This window comes from Rhinoderma darwinii, chromosome 5 (genome assembly GCF_050947455.1).
Source record: "Rhinoderma darwinii isolate aRhiDar2 chromosome 5, aRhiDar2.hap1, whole genome shotgun sequence".
In the NCBI taxonomy this organism is placed as follows: Eukaryota; Metazoa; Chordata; class Amphibia; order Anura; family Rhinodermatidae; genus Rhinoderma; species Rhinoderma darwinii.
The window spans coordinates 238,068,825-238,082,489 of NC_134691.1; the positions used below are offsets into that span (position 1 = coordinate 238,068,825).

General features: G+C 39.6%; 1 protein-coding gene and 1 long non-coding RNA gene across 6 annotated transcripts in view; one reads left to right on the plus strand and one right to left on the minus strand.

Moving 5' to 3' along the window:
• TNS3 (tensin 3) overlaps window positions 1–13,665 on the plus strand; it is a 509,208-nt gene that overhangs the window by 285,272 nt on the left and 210,271 nt on the right. The gene's annotated exons all lie outside the window — the stretch shown is intronic.
• The window catches only part of LOC142651839 (uncharacterized), a 61,235-nt gene that overhangs the window by 18,108 nt on the left and 29,462 nt on the right, over window positions 1–13,665 (minus strand). The gene's annotated exons all lie outside the window — the stretch shown is intronic.

Genomic DNA, 13,665 nt, shown 5'->3' on the forward strand with positions numbered 1-13,665 from the left:
GACATATGGGATACGTGATCTAGTAACTATTTTGTGTGGTATTACTATCTGTTTTACAAGTAGATACATATAAATTTTGAAAAATTCAAATTTTTGCAAATTTTATCCAAATTTTGCTGTTTTTCACAAATCACTAAATGTATTGACCACATTTTGCCTCTAACTTAAAGTACAATATGTCACGAGAAAACCATCTCAGAATCGCTTGAAAAAATAAAAGCATTACAAAGTTATTACCACATAAAATGACACGTGTCAGATTTGAAGAACATGGCCTGGTCCATTAGGCGAAAATAGTCTGTGTCCTTAAAGGGAGTCTGTCCCTAGATGTCCGTATCCAACTAGCAACAGGGTATTATAGATTAGGCTAACCTGATTCTAATATGTATTACCTTTTTGTCAAGAGTAAAAATGTATAGACTCCCACAGCACCCAACTGGAGGCATAAAAATCCTCAGTTTCCAAACAGAGACACCCTCCTACCTCCACTACAGGTCAAGATGACCAGACAAAAGTTCCACAATAGACCCATGATGGATGACCGACATCTTCCTGGCCACAGCAAAAATCAAAATGGCTCCCACACTTCCTTAGCTCACATATTACAACCTAAAACCCCAGGAGCAGGAAAAATACACAACACAGCCAGCCTGCACATCCAGAAGCCCCAAAACCAAGTGGAGGTAAGTCCTTAAATTCTAGGGGGAAAGATCAGACATGTAGTAGGAACACAGTAAAAGGAGGCTCCCTATATCTCCCCAGGCGTCTTCCTCTAAAAAAAAAAAAAGCCAAACAAACGCAGCACAATAACTGCCACTAATATGAATGTCACTGAGGCACTTTCCTCCACAGACGGACACTTAGGTCTCATGCACACTGCCATGCCCGCTGTGATTGATGGGTACGGCCGGCTGCGGACAGCCGCCCACATTTTCGACATACAAAGTAAATAAACAGGAAGGTGTCTGTGAACAATAGAAGTGAATGCTTCGGTAATGACGGACCATAATTGCGGTTTGCAATTACGGATTAATTTTACGGTCATGTGAATGGGGCCTTACACTCTCTCAGCATCTGATAAACCTGTAACAGAAAAAAACATGAAAATCTGCTCTAATCTAAGTAACACAATATACCAATTACAATCTGAGGTAGATGAGCAGGGCACCCACACATCCCATCTAGAAAATAAAATGGGAATAGAATTTTCACTAGCCCATAATGAACCAGTAGACGCACACCGTTCAGAAGACCATGAAATGAAGTGGCTTCAAGAGCGAGACCGAGACAAGGGTGCATTTTTAAAACATTAAAGAATGCCTGTTACAAGAAGCTAGAAAGAAAGTCACTCCCAGATCCATATTATGCTATACAGCTGTATATTGACCGATCAGCTGCGACACTGCAAGAAAGGAGATCACTAATGCCTTTATCTAAAACTCTGCAAGGAAGGGAAACCAAATATTAAAAAGGCTTCCCCACAAAACTGCTCATTAATAGGAACGGCACCACCCACACTATCTAGTGTAGAAGAAGGAAAAAAAACTGCTATGCAAATGGGTCATCCAATCTTAACCAGAGAATCCTCTACCTCCCACCCCAATACCCAGCAAAGTGCAGGAGGATTGAAAATGAGTTGGGAAAATTGGAAATCGTTCATCACCTCATGGTCTGAAATTGTCAGTTCACCAGTTAATTAGCCTTCAACACAAGGGGCTATAGGCTAACGGCCTTACTAGACGCCCCTCCAAATACACATGTTTGCACTAGATGCACTTAAGGAATATCTTATACTATTCTTATCTATTTTATGCTTTGCACATGTTTAATTGTTTTTACTTTTTTAGATCCCCTTCCCCCACTACTGGACATTCTGACCTACTTAACCCCATTTGGTTCCCTGGTATTCACTCCGTGAGTAACTAACCTGGACTTCTATATTTAAACTCTAATATGACACCTACACATATCTGGAACGCCCTACCTGGTAAAGCATGACTATTACAATCTCATCACTTAACACTAAAGGGCCTACATAACCCATGTAAACACCAACAATTATTGAATTAAGCCCTAACATTAAAGTGTGATGTACTATTCACACAAGAGACCAATTTCCACAGAGGAAAAAAAACTCCCAGAAGCCTTCGTCATCATTTTCTGCACATAAATCTATCAATGCAAGGCGAGAGAAAGGGAAGTCTAAGTCGCCATAAAAGATACCGTGTACTTCAATCCTATACGCTCTATATTCGACAGAGGGTAGATATGTTATCCTCCTCCGTGAGTTGAACAATGTGAAATTTACATTAGTGAATGTTTATTCTTCGAACACCAAATAAAATGAATTCCTATATAAAATACTTTCTAAAATCAAGAAAATAGCAGAAGGAATAACCTATAATTGGAGGCAACTTAAATGAAAGTTTTTTTCCAAACCTGGACTCCACTTCCCTTTCTAGATGATCATCCATGATACATGGCCTTGCTGTTAAAAAGGGTCTCTTATTTATTATTATTTCAGTTACTTATATAGCGCCAACATATTACGCAGCGCTGTACAGACTCTTAGATGTGTGGAGGTGTCAACTTGAATCAGAGAAGGATTTCTCATTTTATTCACTACCACACAATACATATTCTAGGATAAACCTGTTTCTCACAAACGGACAAGACTTACTCAAAATAAATAGCACTAAAATTGATAACATGGTCAAAACAGGGTTCTTATCGAAACCATTTACCATAAGTAATGAAACTTGCCAGGAATGTCCCCTTTCCCCATCATATTTACCTTAATCCTGAAACCTCTAGCAGAATCTTATCCGTTCCAAATCTAATCTACAAAGGCTAAAAATGGGCAAAACTGAACATAAAATTGGAGTATACGCAGATGACATAATTCTTGTCTTCACAAACCCACAAAAGTACCTTACAGCTGTGCAAACAACACTCAATACATTTGGAAAATTATCTTCCTCTAAAGTGACAAAAAAATATCAAATACTCAACGTAGGAATACCTCTCAAAACTCAACAAAAAATATCCAATATATTCCCATATCAATGGAACTCGCGTTTATATAAAATACTTAGGAATCTCATTAACTTTCACTAGCTCAGCACTATATATAAAGAAATCTTTAGACCACTCCTATAAACCATTCCTCATGAATTGCAACGATAAACTAAACTCCCACTATCATGGACCGGAAGAATCACGCTCTTTAAAATGTCCATTCTTCCAATGCCCTAACATCTTCTTTGATCAACTTCAAAAATAAAGCTCTTCATTTTTCTGGACAGGTTCCCGCTCTAGAACCCAATTCCTGTTTATGACTTTAAAATGGGAGAGAGGAGGCATGGGACTCCAAGTCCTAAAACCATATAACCAGGCTACTTTATTAGATTAATCCAAATACTGGTGGCCAGACACAACCCGCAAACAATGGGCTCAAATAGAAGAACAAGTAACTGATTGGGGACTGTTCTCCTTGCTCAGCGTATCAAAACCACATAAAACACCGGCGTATTATAGACCCGCCCCCATGTTAGTCACTCATATGACCTGGAAAATATATAGACATTGCTCCAGATAACCATAAAATCTCTGTCATTACTACCAAAAACCTTCATATAATCGCTGGGCTGGACATCTGTCTCTCCAATTGGTTTAACAATGGACTAAAAACAATAGGAGACTTAATAGATAATAATCCCTTGCATTCTTTCTCACAATTGTACGTCAAATACCAACTACCTAAATCAGGCTTTTTTTTTTTTTTTTTTTTAAAAAGATCTACAAATCAGTCACTTTCTTACATCTCTATAGAGAATCCAGTTTTCCCTAGAACAGCCTTCCTTTTTTATTTTTTCCACTCGGAAACCACTTACGAAAGGAATATCAACCTTCTACAATGACGGTTGAACAGCCATAATGTCAACATCAAGTCTAAAGGCATACAACATTGGGAAACCGACTTAGGATGTTCATATAGCACGGAGAATTAGCAATCCACTCTTAAATGGCCCAAAAATGTCACCCATGTAGTACATCACTGGGAACTTTCAAGAAAGTTGATATTAAGATGGCACCTGACCCCAACAAAATAGCAAAAACAAACAACTCCTACTCTGATCTTTTTTTAAAAGAATGTGGCTTACAAGGAACCTACCTCCACGCATAGTGGACATGCCCCAAAATAAACTCCTCCTCGTCTTGCATTTTCAACACTCTAAATGGATTGCTGTCAACTAACATACCTCCCACACAGACTTGTCACTGTATTCTTCAAACCATTTTACTTCCTCCTCATGCAAGAACAGTGGCATCCCATATCATCTTAACAGCAAGAAGCTTAATTGCCAAATATTGGAAAAAAAACATCCTCCATCACTCTCAGAAGTCTGAACATCAGTCTCACATGCCCATACCAAGGAACTTAAATGTGCCGCACAATCCCTAAGCTTAGAAAGGATCTGAAACAATTTGGCTTCCTGCAAACCTGAGCTATTACCAAACTCATAGCCCACTTCCTTTTCTTCAAAAAACATAGTTTGAGCAACTCTGTTATAACAATACAGAACTGTCAATTACTTCTATAGGATTACCATACAGTGCATTTGATGTTTACGATATATTATATACAATGCCTTAAATACTTATTTCCTCCTGGGTTGCTGTGGTCTAGCTACCAAACTAGACTTGACAACATGTACTGTATAAATCTGAACTTAATCAATACTATACATTTATATCTTTTTAGGTATACCTTTTGGTCAGCATGTCCAACCCCCCCCCCCTCCTTCCCCACATCCCCGTTATTTATTATTCTTGTCTTTTCATTTTCTATTATGTGCTCAGTGGCCACATACACCTCTCACAACATCCTACATAAATATACCAGAACACTAATCCACTTAACCCCTTAAAGACCAGGCTTATTTCAGTTTTTTTCATTTTTGTTTTTTCCTCCACAGATTCCAAAAGCCATAACTTTTTTTTTATTTCTTTGACGACATAGCTATATGAGGGCTTGTTTTTTTGCGGGACAAGTTGTAGTTTGCCATGTCACCATTTTTTTTATTTTTTTTTGAGAGGTGAAATGGGCACAAAAAACACATTTACGCCTTTTTTTGGGGGGTTTTGTTTTTATGGCGTCCATCAGGCGGTAAAACCTACATATTCACCTTATTCTACAGGTTGATACAATTACGGCGATACCAAATGCATATGTTTTACCAAATTTAACAAAAATGAAAACAATTTGGTTAAAAAAAAAAAAAAGCTTTGTCGCCATATTCTGAGAGCCATAACGTATTCTTTTTATTTTTCCAACAATTTAACAGTGTGAGAGCCTATATTTTGCGGGGCGAGTTCTTGTTTTTACCGATACCATTTTGGGGTGTATATAATATATATATATATATATATACACACACACACACACACAGCCCAGCAGCACTGGCAGCGTGTAGGTGCAAGCCCTGAGGAACACACCAAAGTTCCAAATACAAAAATATACCTGATGCGCAAATAACATCAATAAACAACGAAATGACAAATATAAATCTTTATTATCCCATAAGGGAAAAATTTGCCACAAAATACATACATTTAAAACACAAATAATTAACACCCCGGATTGGAATGTCCACCATATCCCATAATAATGACCATGTAATATTGCAGTAATGTAATAATATAAAGTATTGCCTTAAGATCAGAAGTCTAGAATTGATCAACTAGCTATGCCATAAATGTATCACATAACTCATATGTAGGTATGTAAGTCACATCAATATTTAAATTGGTTATTTATTTACCTGAGACCTCCTGAGGAAGGAAGCGAAACGCGCGTCGAGGTGGACCTCGGATCGGGTAGTTGTCGTCATGTCCACCCCAGGTAAATAAATAACCAATTTAAATATTGATGTGACTTACATACCTACATATGAGTTATGTGATAAATTTATGCCATAGCTAGTTGATCAATTCTAGACTTCTGATCTTAAGGCAATACTTTATATTATTACATTACTGCATTATTATGGGAGATGGTGGACATTCCAATCCGGGATGTTTTTAATTATTTGTGTTTTAAATGTATGTATTTTGTGGATAATTTTTCCCTTATGGGATAATAAAGATTTATATTTGTCATTTCGTTGTTTATTGATGTTATTTGCGCATCAGGTATATTTTTGGAATTTTGATAACTAATAGTTATATTTGATGGTATGATGTATGCTTAACCCCTTAATGACCGGGCCTGATTGGGCCTTAATGACCAAGCCAGATTTGTTAAATCTGGTATGTGTGACTTTATCAGAGAATAACTCTGCGAAAGTTTTGAATATCCAAGTAATTCTGACATTGTTTTTTCGTAACATGTTGTACTTTATTTTAGTGGTAAAAGTAGACTGATACGATTTGCGGAAATTAATAAAAAAATAGAAAAAATGAAGAAATTTTGTAAAAATTATAATTTTTCCCTATTTTTAACGGCAATATGTCACATATGTACATACTGTACAATTTTTTTTAATTAAATATATATTTCCATCTCTTTACTCTATTTTGGCAGCACTTTTGAAAAAAAATAAAAATGTTGGAGCAATTTAGAAGACTTACAAGTTTAGTAATAATTTTATACATTTTGAAGTACATTTGGTTTTCCTGCACCAAGCCAGGTTTTCAGAGGCTCATAGGTGTCAGAATGGTGGAAACCCCCACAAGTGACCCCATTTTGCAAACTACACCCCTTAAGGTATTTATTAAGGGGTGTTGTAAGTATTTTGACGGCACAGTTTTTTTGTAAGAATTCATGCAAAGCAGGCGTAAAAAAATATAATCGCACTTTTTTCATAAAAGTATCACTTTGAAGACAGATTTATTTGTAAAGCGACTGAGAATGAAGAAACACACCCCAAAATCTATCACCCTGTTTCTCCTGTTTTCAAAAATGCCCATATTGTGACCCTAATGCATTGCCTGGACACACAGCAGGGCCCGAAAGGAAGGGAACACCCGGAGACTTTCAGGTCTCATATTTTGCTTGAAAATGTTTTAGGCCCCACTGTATATATGGAGAGGTTTTGAACTACCAGAACAATAGAAACTCCCCATAAACGACCCCATTTAGAAAACTAGACCCCTTAAGGTATTTATCTAGGGGTGTAGTGAGTATTTTTACCCCACAGTTTTTTGCTAAATTTAATACATAGCAGGTGACAAAAAAATAAAAAATCACTTTTTTCATAAAAGTATCACTTTGAAGACCGATTTCTGTGTAAAGCGACCATAAGAATGAAGAAACACACCCCAAAATCTATCACCCTGTTTCTCCGGTTTTCAAAAATGCCCCCATTGTGACCCTAATACATTGCCTGGACACACAGCAGGGCCCGAAAGGAAGGGCGCACCCGAAGGCTTTCAGGACTCCTATTTTGCTTGAAAATGTTTTAGGCCCCAATGTATATTTGGAGAGGTTTTGAGCTGCCAGAACGATAGAAATGCCCCATAAATGACGCCATTTAGAAAACTAGACCCCTTAAGGTATTTATCTAGGGGTATAGTAAGTATTTTGACCCCACAGTTTTTTGCTAAATTTAATACATAACAGGTGAAAAAAAATGTAACTTCACTTTTTACATCAAAGTATCACTTTGAAGACCGATTTCTTTGTATACGAACATGAAAATGAAGAAACACACCCCAAAATCTATCACCCGGTTTCTCCTGTTTTCAAAAATACTCTCATTGTTGCCCCAATCTGCTTATTAGACGTGTGGCTGGGCCAAAAAGAGAGGGAGCACCCTTTGGCTTTCAGGGCACAATTGAATAAATTCTCGGCCCCATATGATGCATTTAGAGGCATTGAGCTGCCTGAACAAAAAAAAAAAAACACGCAGAAATGACCCCATTTTAAAAACTAAACCCCTAAAGGTATTCATCTAGTGGTGTAGTGAGCATGCGGACCAAAAATTTTTTAAAGGAGGAAATAATGGGTTTTATTTCCGACACTATGGGTATATAATGTTTTCTTCAAATTCTTATTACGTTTCCACATGAAATAGAGGAGACGTGGTAGAAGGTTATTTTGTTAGAAATCTGCCACATTAATAAATTTGTGCGGCATACAGAAGAGAAGTGAAGCCGTGTATTCATAACGGATAAATGTAGCTATAGACGTATTTGCCTGTACTTATGACTATGTCTTGCTGAAGAAGCAGTTGGTGCCATTATGATGTCATTGTGGACAGAATTCTGTCCTAATATAAAATCAGTCAGAGAGGAAAAAATAAACTGTACTTGAGTGACGGGCAATATCTTCAAACAAATGGAGGAAAATGTATCCAACTATGTTGCAAACTCGAGTCTGTTCACTAGATAGAAGAACACCTGCAGGGCTGTCATGACAAGGCTTTTTTCAGTGACTGGTTGTACAACGTCTCTTTTAGCTCTATCAATCCCTATATGAGGGACGAACGTGCCAAGTGACAGGCCCTTCCCGGCAAGGTAGGAACCGCTATGTGCACAAAACAACCAATCACCTACAGAATATATAGAGGGGCAATGTCAAAAACCATCTGTAGGAACAGTAAAGGATCACTAATCCCCAAAATGATGTCAGTATTTCCATAAGAACCGTAACAAAGCCCATGGTGTATTGATAAGGAACAGCTCAATTATTAGAGATCCTCCAAAAAAAAAATATCATGCCCGTATCACGGTACAGAATTAGGAAGGTAACAGCCGTATGTGGCAGGACGTAGTCATAAGAAAAAGGAAATACATCCCCAATTTATTCTTGTAACCATTGCTAAAATGCACGACTTCCACTAATTCAGGGGCGGCACGGGCCGCAGGTGTTGGATTTATCTACTAATAAATGCAATGCCCACATTTATTTTTTATTTCAAGAACACTTGTGGGGTCCATGTTCTGAATAGACAGATATGGACTCCTGCACAATAAACTGTATTCATTTGTGAGTGATCAAGTCCTGGATTTAATTGTCCAAGAATTGTATAAAAAAAATCATAAAGGGGAAATTTAGTTTTACAGTCTGAAATAAAAAAGACCTCCACATGAGAATCCCTCCCTCCCTTGGAAAGCCCAGAAACTAAACAAAAAAATATGCATAAATGAAATTGACTCCCGAAATAGAATCCCCCCCCCCACCCCACCCTTTTTGGTTTTCCCTAAATTATAGATAAAATTAATAATTAGAAACGGTGTGGTAGGTCTCAAAACAGGGGTAGTTGCACAGGCCTGGATTTGAAGGGCACATGGGGCAGTAAAACCGTGAATCGCTCCTCCTTCCGTGTTTACTGCACACCCGGCATCTCTTTTGGGGGTATCTTTGGTTCACAGAGGCAGGGACGGGGTGAAGGAAGTGGCGCTCAGTGAGCCTTTTGACATCCTCTGACTCGAAGGATTCTCTAGGTGAGGGGGAGTCAAACAGGAGGTGCTCTATAATTTTCTCCTGATACTGGAGGAAACTGAGCGTTCCCTGGGTCTTATAGAGCACATAGCTGTTGTAAGTGGCCATTTGGATAAGGTAGATCGCTACCTTTTATACCAGGCCCTAGTTTTGCGCTTGACCAGCTACGGTTGTAGGACCTGGTCAGATAGATCGACTCCCCCCATGAACTTGTTATAGTCCACCACGCAGACCGGTTTCCTCTTATCAGAGGTAGCGCCCCTCTCTCTTACTGCCACAGTGGTGTCCTCGTGCACGGTGGAGAGCATGTACACGTCCTTTTTGTCACTCCATTTGACAGCGAGCAACTGGTCACTTGCAAATGAGAGTGACGCACCCCTTACTAGTCGCCTGGACACCAGTCGTTGAGGAAAGCCGACTATTTTTTCGTACCGTCCCACAGGCCCCAGTATTCGCAGCATGGAGGGACTTATACAGGGGGACACTGGTGTAGTAATTGTCGGTGTACACATGGTACCCTTTCTGTAGGAATGACACCATGAGTTCCCAGACAATTTTCCCACTAATGCCAATATCCTCTGGGCATCCTGGGGGACTAAGGTGGCGCTCCCTGCCCTCATAAATGAAAAAGCCACAGGTGTAGCCCGTTGTGCTCTCGCACACCTTATAAAGTTTCACTCCGTATCGGGCTCTTTTGGAGGGGATGTATTGTCGAAACGATAGACGGCCCTTGAAGGACATAAGGGACTCATCTACCGCTAGTTTTTGGCCTGGGGTGTATAAATTGAAAAATGAGTCACTTAGGAGGGAGATTAGGGTCTCAGTTTGTTGAGGCGATCATAGGCTGGGTCACTTCTTGGGGGGATTTGTGTATTGTCAGAAAAATGCATGAAACGCATTAGAGTCTCATAGCGCGTTCGGGCCATAACGGCTGCAAATACAGGGGTGCTATGGATAGCGCTGGTAGCCCAATAGGAGCAGATAGAGGTTTTTTTTACTATGCCCATGTTTAGGGTAATTCCCCAAATTTTTTTTATTTCAGAAACTGTTGTGGGGATCCATCCTCTGGCATAGCAAGACCTGGGATTTTGGGTGCCAAATTGCCTGGCGTATAAATTCGTCTGCTGGACGATTAGTTCCATGACCTGATCGCCTATAAACAAATGAAAAAAATTATAGGGACTCGCTGTAAATGGCAAAACTTGCGGAGAGAAAGCAATTGCAGGATCCCAAATTGCGGGAGGGACTGCAGTACTAGGCCCGTCTCCTGACGCTTCACCGCTGACCGCTGCGTCCACCACCATAGGGCTGGGGGGTCCAGTGGCAGAAGCAGAACTTGTGTCGCTTTCTGAGCCAAGTTCTGCTTCTGACGCAGTGTCCGTATCACTGCCGGAACCGCTAGAGCACAGCATGGCGTATGCCTGCTCTGCAGAGAACTTTCTGCGGTTCATGTTCACTACACTAATAATTTTATTTTTATTTTTTTAGAAGACAAACAAAAAAACGGGGTGATTACCGGTAATCTTTTGTGATTACGGGTAATCTGTTGTGATTACGGGTAATCTGGAGTAATTACGGACTATATTCGGATAATATCGGAACACTGGCGAGTATGTGGTGTATTTTACAGTATAATACAGCACAAGATTTGTATAGTATCTCTCTCTCTCCTCTCACAGATCAACTACAGTGAGAGGAGGGAGGGAAAGAGCACAAATCCTGTGCTGTATTTTGAAAATATGGCACTATGGTCACTGTGATAGGTATATCACAGTGACCATCTGATTAGGGACCAATTATAACGGTCCCTGATCAGTTTCTATGTACAGGCAGAATAGCTGCCTTTCAGTGACAGCGCATGCGTGCGCCATTTTTATTTTATTTTCCCGGCGTTTGGGGGGTGAAGGGGGGGGGCACGATCGGGGGCCTAACGCGTTCGTTTTTTATCTCCTCTCACCAAACATTCATGGTGAGAGGAGATAAAAAGTTAGATTTACAGTGCTGAACTCATTGTAACGGCGATTGCCGGTATTCGTTGAATACCGTCGATGGCAAACAACGGTCCCCAGACTGTGCTCCAAGCCCTCAGCTACCTCTCGTAGCTGAGGGCAGCGAGCTATCCCTCTGCACGGCGCCGCAATCTTACTGAGATTGTGTGCGCATGCGCAGGCGCCATTTTTTTTCTCTTCCCGGCAGCTGCGGGGGGAGAAGAGAAGGGGGGCACGATCGCGGGCATCGGAGGCCCTTCAGGTTAGTTTTTTATCTCCTCTCACCAAATATTCATGGTGAGAGGAGATAAAAATGTTGATTTTCCACCGCTGCACTCATTGTAACGGCGGTCGCCGGTATTCGTTGAATACCGGCGATCGCCGGTTTGGGGACCGCAAACAACGGTTTCCAGACTGTGCTCCAAGCCCTCCGGTAGCTGAGAGCAGGGAGCTATCTCTTTTCACGGCGCCGCAATTTTATTCTGATGCAGTGCCGTGAAAAGGCCTATGCATCAGAATAAAGCCCGTTAGTGGCCGCCGTGAAAAGGCGTATTGGCGGTCACTAACGGGTTAAGATACATTTTTTTGACAAAGTTCCAAATACACAGAAATCTAAAAAAAATGGATTCAGGTGAGAAAAATGGGTACTTTATTGCCCATGCAACGTTTCTGCTCGGTGCACTAGATCCTTTCTCAAGCAAATGACGATAAAATGGGGGTTCACACAATATAACAGGGTATCAACCAAAGGTGATATGAACAGTAATCAGTGATATCGTAAAGGATTGTACATAGGAGACCATACATAATACAGATTATAGACGCCTTCCTGATTCTAATAATTTTTAAATTCCGCTGTCGCGATTGACCGCAGTATTTAAGGTGTTAAATGGGCGGAATCAAAGTGATCTTTGATTCTGCCTGTTGCAGTGAGGTGTTGACTGTATAACACAGCCGTCACCCACTGAGTGTGTAGTGCGCTCAGTCCGTGAGCCCGCTCCATACTTCCCTTAACGGCTGTCGCGTACATGTACGTGACATGTCGTTAAGGGGTTAAGCATTTATCTGCAATATTTGACTATAATTAATCTGTTCTCTCTTGAAGATGTTACTCTATAAACCCATATGCCCGCTGACCATGACCAAACTTTAACTTTTGCCCGGTGATGCAGATCTCCAAGTTGGTTTTAGCTCTATCAATATTGGCTATTATCTACTTTGTACAATGATACAGATAACTCATGTATACAAAATATAATGCCACTGCTGTTATATTTTCTTTTTATTTGTATTGAAAAAAAAAAGTCTAGTATATTGGTTTGTTTCCTTGGATTGTGTAAATGGGAAATACTTTTAATTCAAACATATACTGTACAACTTCAAGAGCTGTGTTCTTGTGGTTTTAGAGCCCAAATATGCTAGTCAAGCCGAATTTACTATATAAAGGATGATTAAGCAAGTTGTAAAACATCAAAAACATTCCAATCAACATAGATCTTCTGTTGTCTGAAGTTATTTAGATAAAATTTGAATATGTGTTGTGATAAAGGTCTTAAGATATTTGTTTACTTCCTTCTAAGATGTTGTAAATGGTAAATGATGGTAAATTGGACAAAGGACTTTACAAACCTGAAAGCCCTAAACTAAATTTTTTTTACAGTATGAATAATAATATAATTAAAATGCGGTTAGACTGAACACTTTTTCTTCTGCTTTTCAGACCAGATACAAATAATGTATGCCTGTCCATAGTTGTTTCCTAGTGTAGCAATTTAATGCCAAATAACAGGTTTTCTCTTCACAGTCAATGTGTTTTTTTTCCTTCAGACTCATATTGTTGGTCACATTCATTAAGGAGGCTCTGTCACCAGATTATAAGTGCCTTATCTTCTACATAATCTGATCGGCACTGTAATGTAGATAACAGTGACTTTTATTTTGAAAAACAATCATTTTTTTTACAAAGTTATGAAAAATTTTAGATTTATGCCAATTAGTTTCTTAATGGACAACTGGGCGTGTTTTTACATTTTACCAACTGGGCGTTGTACAGAGGAGTGTATGACGCTGACCAATCAGTGACCATTTAGCATCATACACTTCTCATTGTTCCAGCCCTGCTTCTTCCACTGCACAATCACCCTGGAATAATGAGAAGTGTATGACGCTAAATGGTCACTGATTGGTCAGCGTCATACACTTCTCTGTACAACGCCCAGTTGGTAAAAT